The 13,263-nt window shown below is 37.0% G+C and overlaps 1 non-coding gene across 1 annotated transcript; it reads right to left on the minus strand.

Annotated features, from left to right (window-relative positions):
* Window positions 1-12,649: 12,649 nt before the first annotated feature.
* Window positions 12,650-12,756, minus strand: LOC141694248 (small nucleolar RNA R71). The gene has a single exon (XR_012563569.1). It is a non-coding gene; the product is annotated as a small nucleolar RNA R71 (small nucleolar RNA).
* Between the last annotated feature and the right edge of the window lie 507 nt (window positions 12,757-13,263).

Consider the following 13,263-nt stretch of genomic DNA (forward strand, 5'->3'; position numbering starts at 1 on the left):
TCTGGGATTTCATTCTAGATATCATCGTTACTAGAATTCTATGCTTGCATCGCAACCTTTCTCGTATAGTCATACGACCCTCTATTGATAAGGAGGAATAAATATTCAATAGGTAAATAATTTACTTAATTAGTCTATTCAATGGTAACTTATACACCACCACGACCTGATTAGTGGTACTCAATCTCAACATCCATTCCAATACAACTCTCACGGTTGTAATCGACTCATTACTCGCAGAATCATTGCTGCATTACTATGGTCCACCAATGACCTACTATCGTCATTCACTTTCCATGAAATCTTAATATCTAACCATACGGAGTCCATACATGTCGTATAGAATACTTCTAAGGAGTTAACATAACCACCAATCATAATTCATGAGGAACACTCCAAACTCTGACGTACTTTCATGACATGAAGTAGATAAAATTGCAGAAGAGTTTTAGTCAAAGCAACGATAGCAGGTTAATACCATTCTTAATCGTATACCTTAAATAGAAGACTTAACTCAAGGGTTCGTCTAGTCCTTTTTGAAACATGGTCCTGGCTTATCTCAAGATAGTATCTTCTGAGATAGATAGCCCGCTCATGGCGATTACACGAATTAAACCTTTACCAACTACTATTACGGTTGGGTATTGCACAGTCATCAGAAGGAATGTCAATCTTCCAAACCATAATACAACCTTCATAGCTTTAACCATCATCACTGTATTCCTTTGGCACAAGCGCCTATAATTATCCTCTTACCTTTAAAGTGTCGGCCACCTCTTTGGCCTTTCCTGATAGTAAAATTTCCTTACAGCAATGTCATTTTAACCACCTCCAAATAAATTTTCTACCTCATTTCAATCACAACTTATGTGAAGATGTTTTCCTTAAAATCTGATGAGTAAAAAAAAAATATCACCATTTTTCCATAAGTTATTGCCTCAGTCTTTAGAGGTTAATCACTGTCACGACTGACTCTCAATCATACTTAGAACATCTTTTATCTTAAGTCCTAATTGCCCTGAACAATTTCGACCATTACTGGTTCGATCCATACTTTATCATGGTTTAACACGTGCCCCACTTGGCATCATTATAATTACGTCATATTTCCTTTATCAACATTTCTCTTTTTGAGAATTTTGAATATTACCTTTCTCCTTGTAAAACCTCTAAGGTTATCCTTGAATCGTTCCTCCTGTATTCCCTAGATACAGAGCATATCAAAATACCCTTTACTAATACTAGAACCATTGTCTATGTGTTTCTGAAAAATTTCTCCACTGATACTTAAAGGTTGTTATTGCCTTAATCCTTTCCAATTCATACTGTCAAAACTCATACTATCCCTATTAAGGGTGAAATGCCAACCTTTATGCATTCCCCTAGGATTCGTTTTAAGTTACCGATGTTTTATCCTTAATTCCACCTTTAAAAAGGTACATGCATCCTTCCATGGATAAATCAAGTCATATATCCCTGATAAGGGTGTCTTATTCAATCATTCCCACCTTGATAGTATATGGCTAATTTCACAATAACATCTGTATTCAAAATGAGGTCAATCAATATGGCCTCCAAAAGATAGCAACGGTTATCCGCTTTTCTTGCCTAATTTGGTAACGATAACAAGGATGTTCTGGAAGATATTGGTCGTGTTCAACGTGAACCTCTTCTTAATAATTCCTTATTTACTTTCGTTGTTTATCTCAACAGTCACCTCAATGTTGAGATATCTTTCATATCTGGCGTCTCCCTTTCTGGGTATCGAGCCACCGGTCTTACACTTCACATTCTTGAAGGTCACTTCCTTCATCCAATTTTCCTAATTTCTTACTTCCTTGTTTCCTCAGTCTATCCGCGTCTCATTATTTATCCTTCGAATTATCTCAAGGTTTCCTCGAATCCTCCCAACTTACAGGGGATAAAATATATGTATCTCTTATGCCTTCACCCATCAATTTTAACCCATGGTGAATCACCCTCATCCTGACAAATGCATACTTTTCTATTTCTATTGCTACGAGTCTTTAGGGTTTCCTCATACCCAACTCCCTTATCATACCTCAAACTCTATTGCCTTTATATTCCTTTCCACTTTAGTTTCTTTTTATTTTCCTTTCTCTTATCATTATTTCATGAACCAACACAACATAAGCATTGATTTCAAACATCCCGTCATTCTGGATTCGTGTCCTCATAACGAATCTTAATAACTTTTACAACTTAGATTCATAATTCATCATACTCGTCTGCCTTTGTTCTGGCTCTAAAGCTTTTACACTATCTCCATAACCTTGGGACGTACTTTCCTGAAAACAATTGACTGAACTTAAATCAGTTTATTATAATCTCTTGCTCCGTGCCTTCCTTGGCCTTTCACCAGTGGGTGGCCTCTCTCTTAGGAAGGTAAGTGATAAAACAGTCTTTTATGATTCGTCAATCATTTAGAATCTCAAATGATTCCTATATTTCCTTTAGCCAGGCTCTTGCCCCGACTGGGTCAACCTGTTCCTTGGAACTCTGAGAGCTTAGCGATTTAAAGGTCATGAAAGAATTTCCTACCGCATTGTTTCCTCAAGATGGTGGTTGGGGATAATAGTCTAAGTCCTTTTTAGACAGGTCCATGAATTGCCGTATAGGAGTACCGTCTCGGGTCTCCTTTCCTTACTCGACTTTCTGTTTCCTTAGTATGAAATGTTTCATCCTTCTCCTATACTTGGGGTTATCTTATACGTTAAAATCCTCATTTTCCACTTCATTATGTTATGGGTTCCTTCTATCTTGATGGCGTCCTCCCTGACTATCACATTCAGGGTTTGCCCTTAATCTTATTCCTTGAACTATGACTTTCATCTAAGATCTCATCTTTAAGCTCTTGAACATTTGGAACCCAAATTCTATAGGAATACCTCATTATTCCCTTATCATCTTTCTCGGTATTAATCTCATATCTATTTGTTGGCTCTCTTCCTTCATTCATCACTTTTTCTGGCACAATATGTTCTTTTCCAAAAATTCGGTCTGTATTGCAATCTCAAACAGCTTTTCGGTACCGGCTCCGGTTACCTTCACTTCTATTTCCATTTTCTCAAAATCTCTTATAAACTCTCCCAAAGACATTATTATCTTGAGTCTCTCCTTTTTACTAAGGGCATCAGCCACCACATTGGCTTTCCCTGAATGATAAAGAATCTCCCAATCATAATTCTGGATTAGCTCTAACCACCTCATTTGGCGCATGTTGAGCTCTTTCTACGGGAAAATGTACCAGAGCTCCTATGGTTTGGGTAAATCTCGCACTTCTCTCCATACAAGTAGTGCCTCCAATATATAGGGCAAAACTATTACCACGAGCCCAAGCTCATGGGTGGGGATATCGAATTTTATATTCCCTTAATTGTCTTGACGCGTACGCGATTACCTTGCTGTGCTGTATAAGAAGCACCCTAATTCCTTATGCGAAGCGTCACTACACTTCACAAAATCTCCTTTTTCCATCCGACAATGCCAACATAAGGGCCATCACCAATCTTTGCTCGAGTTCTTGAAAGCTATTCTCGCGTTTCTCTGTCCATTCAAACTTCTCAGCCTTACGAGTAAGCCGCGTTAAAGGGGCTACTATCTTTACAAACTTGAACGAACCTCTGGTAGTGACCGGCCAATCCTACCTCTGGGAGTTTCCCTAACCATGGTCATCAATTCCTCAGTGGTCCTTTATTCATTCTTGTCAGGATCCTTCACGGGATCCTCCTCAGCAACAATCCCTTCAAGGACAACATCCTCAACCGCTACATCCTCAATATCAACATCATCCGGTCCTGCGTTAGGACGCTCTATCGGATCCACAATCCGATCTCCAATTAGTAATAAAACATCATCGCGCTGTTACTCCTCTGCCCCAGGGTTCGGAGTCCCTCTACCATATACGATAACGAACCACGCTTCTATCGCTACATTTATAAGGGTTCCCATAAGGGTTTTAACTGTCGGTGCTACGTTAGGTAGCCCGACAATGAACTTGGCAAGAGTTCTTATCATCTTAGTGAACTTATTATCTTAACGTCACATCATCTCTGAGGTTTATAACGCTTAGCTCTGATACCACTTCTGTAACACCCCCAAATCCGGGGTCGGGGATCCGGGTTGTCACGAGTTCCATTTCCCTTAATAACACCCAATCTCAATAAATAATCAACTACTCTGTACTGTGACCCCACAATAAACACACACACCACAAGTTATAGTCTCAGAGATGAATATCCAAAAATAATCACAAGTCATTTTATTTCACAATTATCTGCCAATACACCTTAAAAGGGTTTCTGAATAATTTACATTTCTTTGCCATTATTACAATTCATAAATATACATAAATCTGGTACATCAAAAGTTGAAGCCTAGCCTATTGGTAGTTCCTACCTCAGCTACAGCGACATCAATGCCTATAAGAAACTGCGGAACGTTTCCTATCCGCTCGCGAATTGGGAGCTTGGTCCTGTTCATCTTTTCTATCTGTTGTTGTGTGATGAAAGAAGAAAGCAAGGGTGAGCAGCAAGCCCACCAAAATAATATGTATAATGATTAACAATATATGAGCCTTGTCATAGTACTCATGAAAGTCTTGGTCAAAAGAAATGAACCAAGTTTGATATCTTAATGCGATGAAGTCGCAAAATATTCAGTATATATACATATATACTTTTTAAAATCTTGCAAGTCCTCTTTCATGCATAATATACACAGAGTTCCAGTTTATAACTGTATAAAACTATCGTTGCCAGGTGATCTCATATATCTAACCTTGTCTCAACATTTTTCTGAAAATCTTTGACATACATAAGATAATCATTTACTAGATATAAGTTTAAAAGATGAAGTTACAAGATACTCCAATATACTTATATCTTTTCCAAATACTAATTGAACTACAACCGTTCAAGTTATAATTAGTTTCAAAAGTTCATCACATAGATGAGACTACAAGATAATACTTGAATAGATTCAATCTTTGAAATATTATTGAATGAAATGAAGTTACGAGATACTTTATTAAGTCCCGATATATATATACACCTATATATATCTCTCATACATTTCCTGAAAACCTCTGTCATGTAAAGTATGAACAGAGTTGCAATATCCAATGAATTTGGAAAGAAAAAGAATTTTGGCATAAACCCGATATCTTGCTGATCAGGCAAAGATACCAATAAGAAACCTTTTCTACTAGTAGATGGATGAATCCCCCACCGGTCATCACCCTGGCCTTATTAGGACCTTGTGCTGGACCGCCACCCGGCCTCTTACGCGTTGATGGACTGCCACCCAGCCACTTACACTTTGATAGACCGTACCCCGGCCTATCGCTTATGCCGACTCAATTAGATGGGCTTACTTCCCGAACATTGGGTAAGTAATCAATTCATTTGTTTTCTCAAAACAGCGACCACGGTGCGAATGTAAAATACACCACAGAGCTGGATCCCCCAGGTTTTGAGCGAGTATTTAAATCCCCTTTGAAAGGAATATCTTAAATATAAAAATGAGTTTTGGGGTCCACTCTAACTTTAAAAATCATTTTGAAGACTCGAAAACATTTTTAAGAATGTTTGGAGTACTGCTGATTTATTAAAATAAATCAGTCCCGATATATTAGAAATATCTGAATATTATTATTTAAATAATATTCTCATAAAGATAATCCTTATTAAAATATTCGAAGTAGAAGTTTTAAAACTCATACTTGAAATGGATATTAAATAACCAAAGATATACTTATACGAAAGTACTATCTTTATTTGAATAATCGAAAATAAGTTTGATTATCGAAACATTATTCTTTAATAAAATAAAGAATATTATTAAATAATAAGCGGAGTCGTAATACCTCGAATGAATATTATAAATAATATTCATTAAATAAAATAAAGTGAGTCATACATCCTCAAATGAATATTCAATTAATAATCATTAAATATAATAAACAGAGTCATAAGTCCTCAAATGAATATTCAAATAATATTCATTAATTAATATAAAGTTATCGAATAAACCTTATTCGATCAATAGTTTTGAAAACTATATCCATATATATATAAATATACATATATATATATATACTCGGGAACATCGACTCCCGGTTTAGAAATATGTTCACCTTTTGATCCCCTATACTAAGGGTAAACTCAAATACCGCTTATCTCTAGCATAGGTATTATGCAACTATAAGCATTGAACCAACAGATATATAAATCAAGAATATGAAATAGGCATGCATATATACCATATCACATGCTACAATATATCGCAAGAATTTGCTAATAACAAATATGCATTTATCGCAAGATCATGCATATACACATATACATCACAACAACAGTTATACGGGTAGAAAACTTGTCTGAGTGCTTCCGGATAGGCTTAAGCTTAGAGTGGGTCCGATAACCTATGAACAACAACATAAGTCGGAATTAAACCCCGTTCGCTTAAGAAACTAGACTTTAACCATTTAGAGTCCTAACGATCGCTTTCGCGCTTAACGATTTACTTAAGTCGCTCGAGTATCCTCGGCTCCACCATTTTTAATAAATTAACCATTAAGGGTTTTAAGGCAATTCTTTCGCGACTATCTTACCAACTGCCTAATACACTTTACATAAATGATTCATACTCTCATTTAGTCCTTTAAGGTCTTTAACCTATGTTTCAAAGTAAGGCGAGTGGTAATGGTTCGGTCGCGAAACACCGTTACTTAAAACGGTCGTTTCTCCTAAACCGTACATCGGAATCAAACGAACTACATATCAAAACGAAGCTCGTAACATGAACTATCTAAGAATGGCAATGGTAAAAACCTAGCAGTGATTTTTACGGGTCCTAATGTTAAGAACAAAAACAGCCTAAAGTAAATCGGACATTACGACGGCTATGTTTACGTGATTTCCCAATTTTATACCATCTCAAATCGACCACCAATCAATCCCAATTCATTCATACAACCAACATCCATCCAAAACACACTACAACACTCCCAACACCTCAAGTTCTTCCAATTTATGTTATTCTCATCATGAATTTCAACTATACTTAATTCCTTTAACAAATCAACAAGATTCAACATTCATTTCACTACCACTCCAACCCAAACTCTAACAAACAAGCTTCATGCTTCATATATACTATATCAATCATAACCATTCCTAAATACTCAAAACTAAAGCTAGGGTTTGGAGTTTATACCTTCTTGAAGCTTCTTAACACAACACAAGAGCTTTGAATGCCTAAAGAACCTTGATCCTTGCTTGTATAACCTTAAACTTTCATAAAAATTCAAGAAACTAAAATTATTTCTTTGAAAGTTACTATTCACCATCTTCTTCCTTGAATTATTGCAAGAGATTGTGAAGGAATTTGAAGCTTAAACTCATGGAATAGCTATATCTATGCATAAGGAGTACTAGATAATTATCTTACCAATTAAGGAAGCTTGGAACTTGAATTTTGAAATTCTTCTTCTTGAAAATAGGGAAAAGCCGAGAGCAAGCTTGGAAGAAAGAGAGATTTTTGTGTTTTTGTGATTTGTTTTGATTTGCCTTGGTTGTTTTTGTTTTGATTTTGGTTAAATACCTTATTAACCTTGAACTTTGTGTGGTTATCATTCATCCACACCTCCTTCCCCCCTATGTCATGCTTATGTCACCTTGTGATGTCATCATCCCTTACTTGCCCTCTTCTTATTGGTTGGATGACCTCATCATCCCTAACCTCCTTGATTAACTCTCAATTGTTTGTCTAATGACCGCTGATCTGTTATACGGTTCGCTTAACTTTCGTTCTCGTTTCTCGTTTGAGGGATCATACCCGGGATCTTATTTCTTAGGTTCCCTTAACCTTTCTCAATACATTATCTCCCTTTTATGATCCTCTCTTATAATCCTTGAATTTAGATCCTTTTTATCCTGTTACCTTATACTTAATTCTTTCGGTATCTGGTGGATTTTCAGGAAAAATCAAAGTGTTCGGATTTGGATTCTGATGATCTTTACATACACTTATATCCCATATAAAGTACTAATAAGATCTCAGAATAACAATAGAAGAACCCCTACATAGTGTGGCATGAAAAGTTTTCTCATTCAGCATAATCTGTAAAATCACTATTCATAAGGGTTTCAAAAATTCCAAAATTTGGGGTTATTACAAACTTCATTGGTTTTCTTGTTGATGAAGGTACATTCTTCTTTATAAAAAAGAACTTTAAAACCTTTGTCTGTAAACTGGCTGACACTGAGAAGATTTACTTCAAGATCAGCTACCAATGCTACATTATCAATGACAACATTTCCTGAAAAAATCTTGCGATATTCCATTGTGAATCCTTTGCTGTTGTCTCCAAAGTTCACCAAAGGGTCAGCCTTCTCCTCAAATTGTGATAGCAGGGCCTTATCACATGTCATATGCCTGGAGCATCCACTGTCTATGATCCATATGACATTCTTCATTTTGCCCAGCATATACATTGAGGATTAAGTGTGTTTAGCAACCCAAGCAATGTTGTGTATTTTCTTCTTGTTAACTGATTTAGCAGAAGTAGAGTTAGAAGTCCCAGAAAGAATGGCATTCATAGATGTTTGTGCATTTTCCCTTGTAGCTGTAGATCTAATACTGACTTCTTTGAGATCTACTCTCAGTTTGTGGCAACTTTTCATCACTTTCATGTTGCAAGGGATGCAATCAAACTTGTCACAGATTGAGTAGGGATCATTTGCATTTGCTTCATTGTACTTGCATGCTCCTTCTACGGACTTGCTAATAGCCTTTTTAGAAAGGTGAGTTAGATGATTCATAGAGCCACATTTTTGACATTATTTTCTTAGAGCATCTGCAACATAAGCAAAGTTGTTGCTTTTGTTTATCCCTATCTTCCCATTTCTATTTTTCTTTTTCTTTCTTGCATCTTCAATTTTTATTTCCTTGACAGGTCTCTTGGAAGCTTGGTTGACCATGGGCTTCTTCTCAGCTGTGGAAATTGGAGTTGTTTCTGCATTCTTCTTCTCATTGTCTTCATCAGTAATTTCTTGATTTATGATCAACTCTTCTTCAATGAAATCTACTTCACATGCCTTGAACATTAGTGAACCAACCTTTTTCAGCATAGCTGGAACATCTTCATTTTCTGTTGTTTTTCCTTTGTCACCTATTTCTTTCTTCTTGTTGTTCAAAGCATCATAATCAAGACCAATAACAATATTAGCACATGGTTTGTTCTTCTCATGGTATTGTCCAACCAACTCAGATGCATTCCTGAAAGATTTCAACTTGACTTCATTCTTTTCTAGCTTCTCCCTCAACAGTGCTTCAATCTCATTTGTACACTTGAGCTTGTTCTTTAGATATGCATTTTCTTGTTTCACAGCTTCAAGCTCCACAAGCAACAATTGAGTTTCTTGTTTCTCATTTTCAAGCTTCTCATTGATCTTTGTTAGTCTGCTAACTTCCTCATTAGCATCAACCATACTTGTATGAATGTGAAACTAATTTGTGCTTATCTTTTCAACATTTTCCTTATATTGACTCATATTTAAATCAATGATAGTAAGAGTTGGTACCTGTACTTTTGATAAGGATGACTCTCCTTGCTCCAAGGCTATAACTGCATAATTTCTAACTTCCCCATCTTCGTCATTATCAGAATCATCCCAACTCTTTCCCTCTGCAATATAGGCATTGCTTTGCTGTTTCCTCATAAGAGCTTCATACTTTGCTTCCAGTTCAAGATAAGCTTTGTCTTTCTTTTCTTTCTTGGGTTTCCTGCATTCTGTAGCAAAATGGCCTAGCTCATCATAATTATAATATCTTATTTTTGATATGTCAACAGATCCAGTTTTATAGCCATTTTTACTATCAGGTGTGTACTTCCCTTTTCCTTTGCAGCTGCTGTCTTTGTTGAATGATTGTCCTTTTCCCTTGAAGAATCTCAACTTCTTTACTTTAATGTTAGAGAACTTTCTTGCCAGATAGGCCATTGATTGATCTAGCTCATCAAGTTCATCCAGGGTGTAGAACTCATCTTCTTCTAATTCCAGTATGACTTGCTCCTGTGAATCATTGTTTCTTTGCTCACTTGTTGAGCTATCTGGAGTCTGGAATTTTGGCTCATCATTTGAGATATGGCTTTCATTAACAAATAGAGCACTTGAAACATCTACAACATGCCCTTGACCAGCTCTCAATGATTTCCTTTGAATCATTTCCAATTCATATATTTTTAAGATTCCATATAGAACTTCCAGAGTCATTCTACTTAAGTTTCTCCCTTCTCTGATTGCTAAGATTTTCTGTTCCAAATGGCCAGGGAGTGTGCGCAAAAACTTCAAGTTCACTTCTTCAGCTTCATAATATTTATCATGCAGCTGCAAGTCATTAATCAGCTTGTTCAACCTTTCAAACACATCAGTAATGCTTTCATTTGGCTTAACCATAAAACCCTCATACTAGATCCGATAATTTTGGACACGACACGTGTTGAGTGGCATTTATGACACTTTATAATGCTCTAATAAGCTTTGAATTGATGCCTTTGTACTCAAGTTGTTAAGTGTTTTAATGTGTTTTTGAGTGTTTTTGCATTTCAGGCATTATCTCGGTAATCAGGTGTATTGTGCATTAGCATTATTTTGGTGTTAATTTGGTGTCAAGGTGGTGTTGGAATAAAAGCTAGTAAAAAGCCGAATCGAAACTGCAAGAAAAATAAAGAAGTCAGTTTTGGCAGAAGCCCAGTGTGCCCGCGCTGATCAAGTGCGCGGCCACGCCAAAGTACAGAATGCCAGCGCGCCCGCACTGATCAAGCGCGCGGTCATGCCGTGTCGGGATGCAGAATTCTGATTCTATTCTAATTCGAATTTGGAGACTTCTATGCTGCATGGGGCTGCTATATAAACAACTCTAGGTCATTTTTAATAAGTAATCAAGCCAGAGACATATCAAGGAGAGCGTAAGAAGACCGATTTAGCACGATTCAACGAAGACGAAGAAGATCTTGTTTTTACTTGTGAACCTTTGTTTTAAGTTGTATTTGGATGCTAGTTTTCTTATTTGTGAACCTTAATCTTGTTTTGTACTTGATTTTATTTATTCGTTATAAAGACTACATTTTATATACCATGCTTTCATTGGAACCCACGTTGATGATGAGTCCGATTATGGGCTAATCGTTATCGTAGGGTTCTAGCGGATTTATTTATGGATTTCTTTAGTTAAATTGTTTAATGCCTTAGTATGTGGTGATTGTATGATATCCTAGTATTGGTTGTGCATATTCGTCTTATGAGCGTCACGAACTTATAAGATAGTGTGTTAATTCTTAATGAAACGAAAGTGAATTTACGGATTTAGAACTTGCCATGCTAGCATAGGTTCATGTATTCGATATGCATGATTCGTAGGTAATTTTAAGCATCTTACTTACCCACCCTGTGTAATCAAGTTAGATAACTTGTGCTTAAACCGTTATATTGTCAAATTCTATAGACATATAAGGTCTCAATATAATTGGTGTCTATTCAGCTTTTATCTCTTTTGTGGATGTCTGGTAGTATGATACTCGTGCAACGAAAGTTGGCGTTTATCAGTTTGTTTCGTGTTGTTTGGTTAGTGTCATCATCATTGCATGCTATTAAGAAAAATAAGGCTATTGAATGAAGTATTAATGAAGTTAGAATTCCATGTTTGTTATATATATTAATTCAATCAATCTTATTCTCGTAGTTATAATCATTAGTTTAATTCTTAGTTATAAGCAACCTCCATTTATCATCGTCTTAGGATTGAATAACAACCATACATTGTTGCTAAAGTGCGTAAATTAATTAGTTAACCAATACAGTCTATGTGGGAACGAACTCGAAAAGATTCTATACTACTTGCGAACTCGTATACTTGCGTGTCTTATTAGGGCGTGTTTAGCGACTAACAAGTTTTTGGCGCCGCTGCCGGGGACTTCAGTGTTAATTGATAGTTTATGTGTTTTCCATCAATGGTCGTTAAAGTTCATTGACTCGGACATTGTTACTTATCTGTTTCCTTGTCTTATTTCAGGTACACTAGCGAAGGTTTATGCATACACGTTCGCGTACTCGTCAGAGAACACTGGATAAAGCCGAGGAAAAAAGTTGTGGTAGCTCTTAAGAAAGTTTTTGAGGAAGAAAAGAAGGTAGAGGAAGAAGAGAAAGTCGAAGAACCAGTTGTAGTAGCGATGGGAGATCAAGCAGAAAATCCGAAGGCTTTGATGGACTATTCTCAGCCTAAGATTAATGACATTCATTCAAACATCATCAGACCAGCCATCAGGGCTAACACTTTTGAGATCAAGTCAAGCACGATTCAGATGATACAGAACTCAGTTCAGTTTTGGGGTTCTTCTATTGTAGACCCCAACATGCATATCAGGGATTTCATCGAGATCTGTGACACTTTCAAATTCAATGATGCGACTGAAGATGCTATCAAGCTATGCCTTTTCCCACTCTCTTTGTGGGACAAAGCTAAGTATTGGTTACACTCTCTACCAGCAGGATCTATCACCACTTGGGAGGATCTCGCGCAAAAGTTTCTCACTAAATTCTTCCCCATGGCGAAGACTGCTGCAATCAGGATCAGGAATGCTCTTACCCAGTTTGCTCAGCAAACTGGGGAATCTCTGTGTGAGGCTTGGGATCGATATAAGGAGATGCTAAGGAAGTGCCCACACCATGGCATGCCTGATTGGATGATTATTAATTGCTTCTACAATGGATCGGGTGCTACTTCTAGACCCATGCTTGATGCAGCATCAGGAGGAGCCTTGTGGGCTAAGAGCTACGATGAAGCTTATGAACTTATTGAACTGATGGATGCTAATGAGTACCAGAATCCTTCCCAGAGACTGGCTCAGGGGAAAGTCGCATGAATTCTGGAGTTAGATGCAGCAACTGCTATCGATGTCCAACTTAAGGCTTTGATGATGAAGGTGGACACTTTGGCTAATTATGGAGTTAATCAAATCGCCAGTGTCTGTAAACTTTGCGATGGTGCCCTTGAGACTGATCAGTGCACAATTTCTAGTTAATCAACTCAGTTCGTGAACAACTTCCAGCGATCACAGCAACAGTGCCAGCCACCTATCATCCCAACAACCACAATCATCCTAATTTCAGTTGGAGCAATGCTCAGAATACGGTTCAACAGCCTTATCAGCAGTACCCAGCTAAGTAGTACAACCCCCCT

Source organism: Apium graveolens, chromosome 10, assembly GCF_009905375.1.
Source record: "Apium graveolens cultivar Ventura chromosome 10, ASM990537v1, whole genome shotgun sequence".
In the NCBI taxonomy this organism is placed as follows: Eukaryota; Viridiplantae; Streptophyta; class Magnoliopsida; order Apiales; family Apiaceae; genus Apium; species Apium graveolens.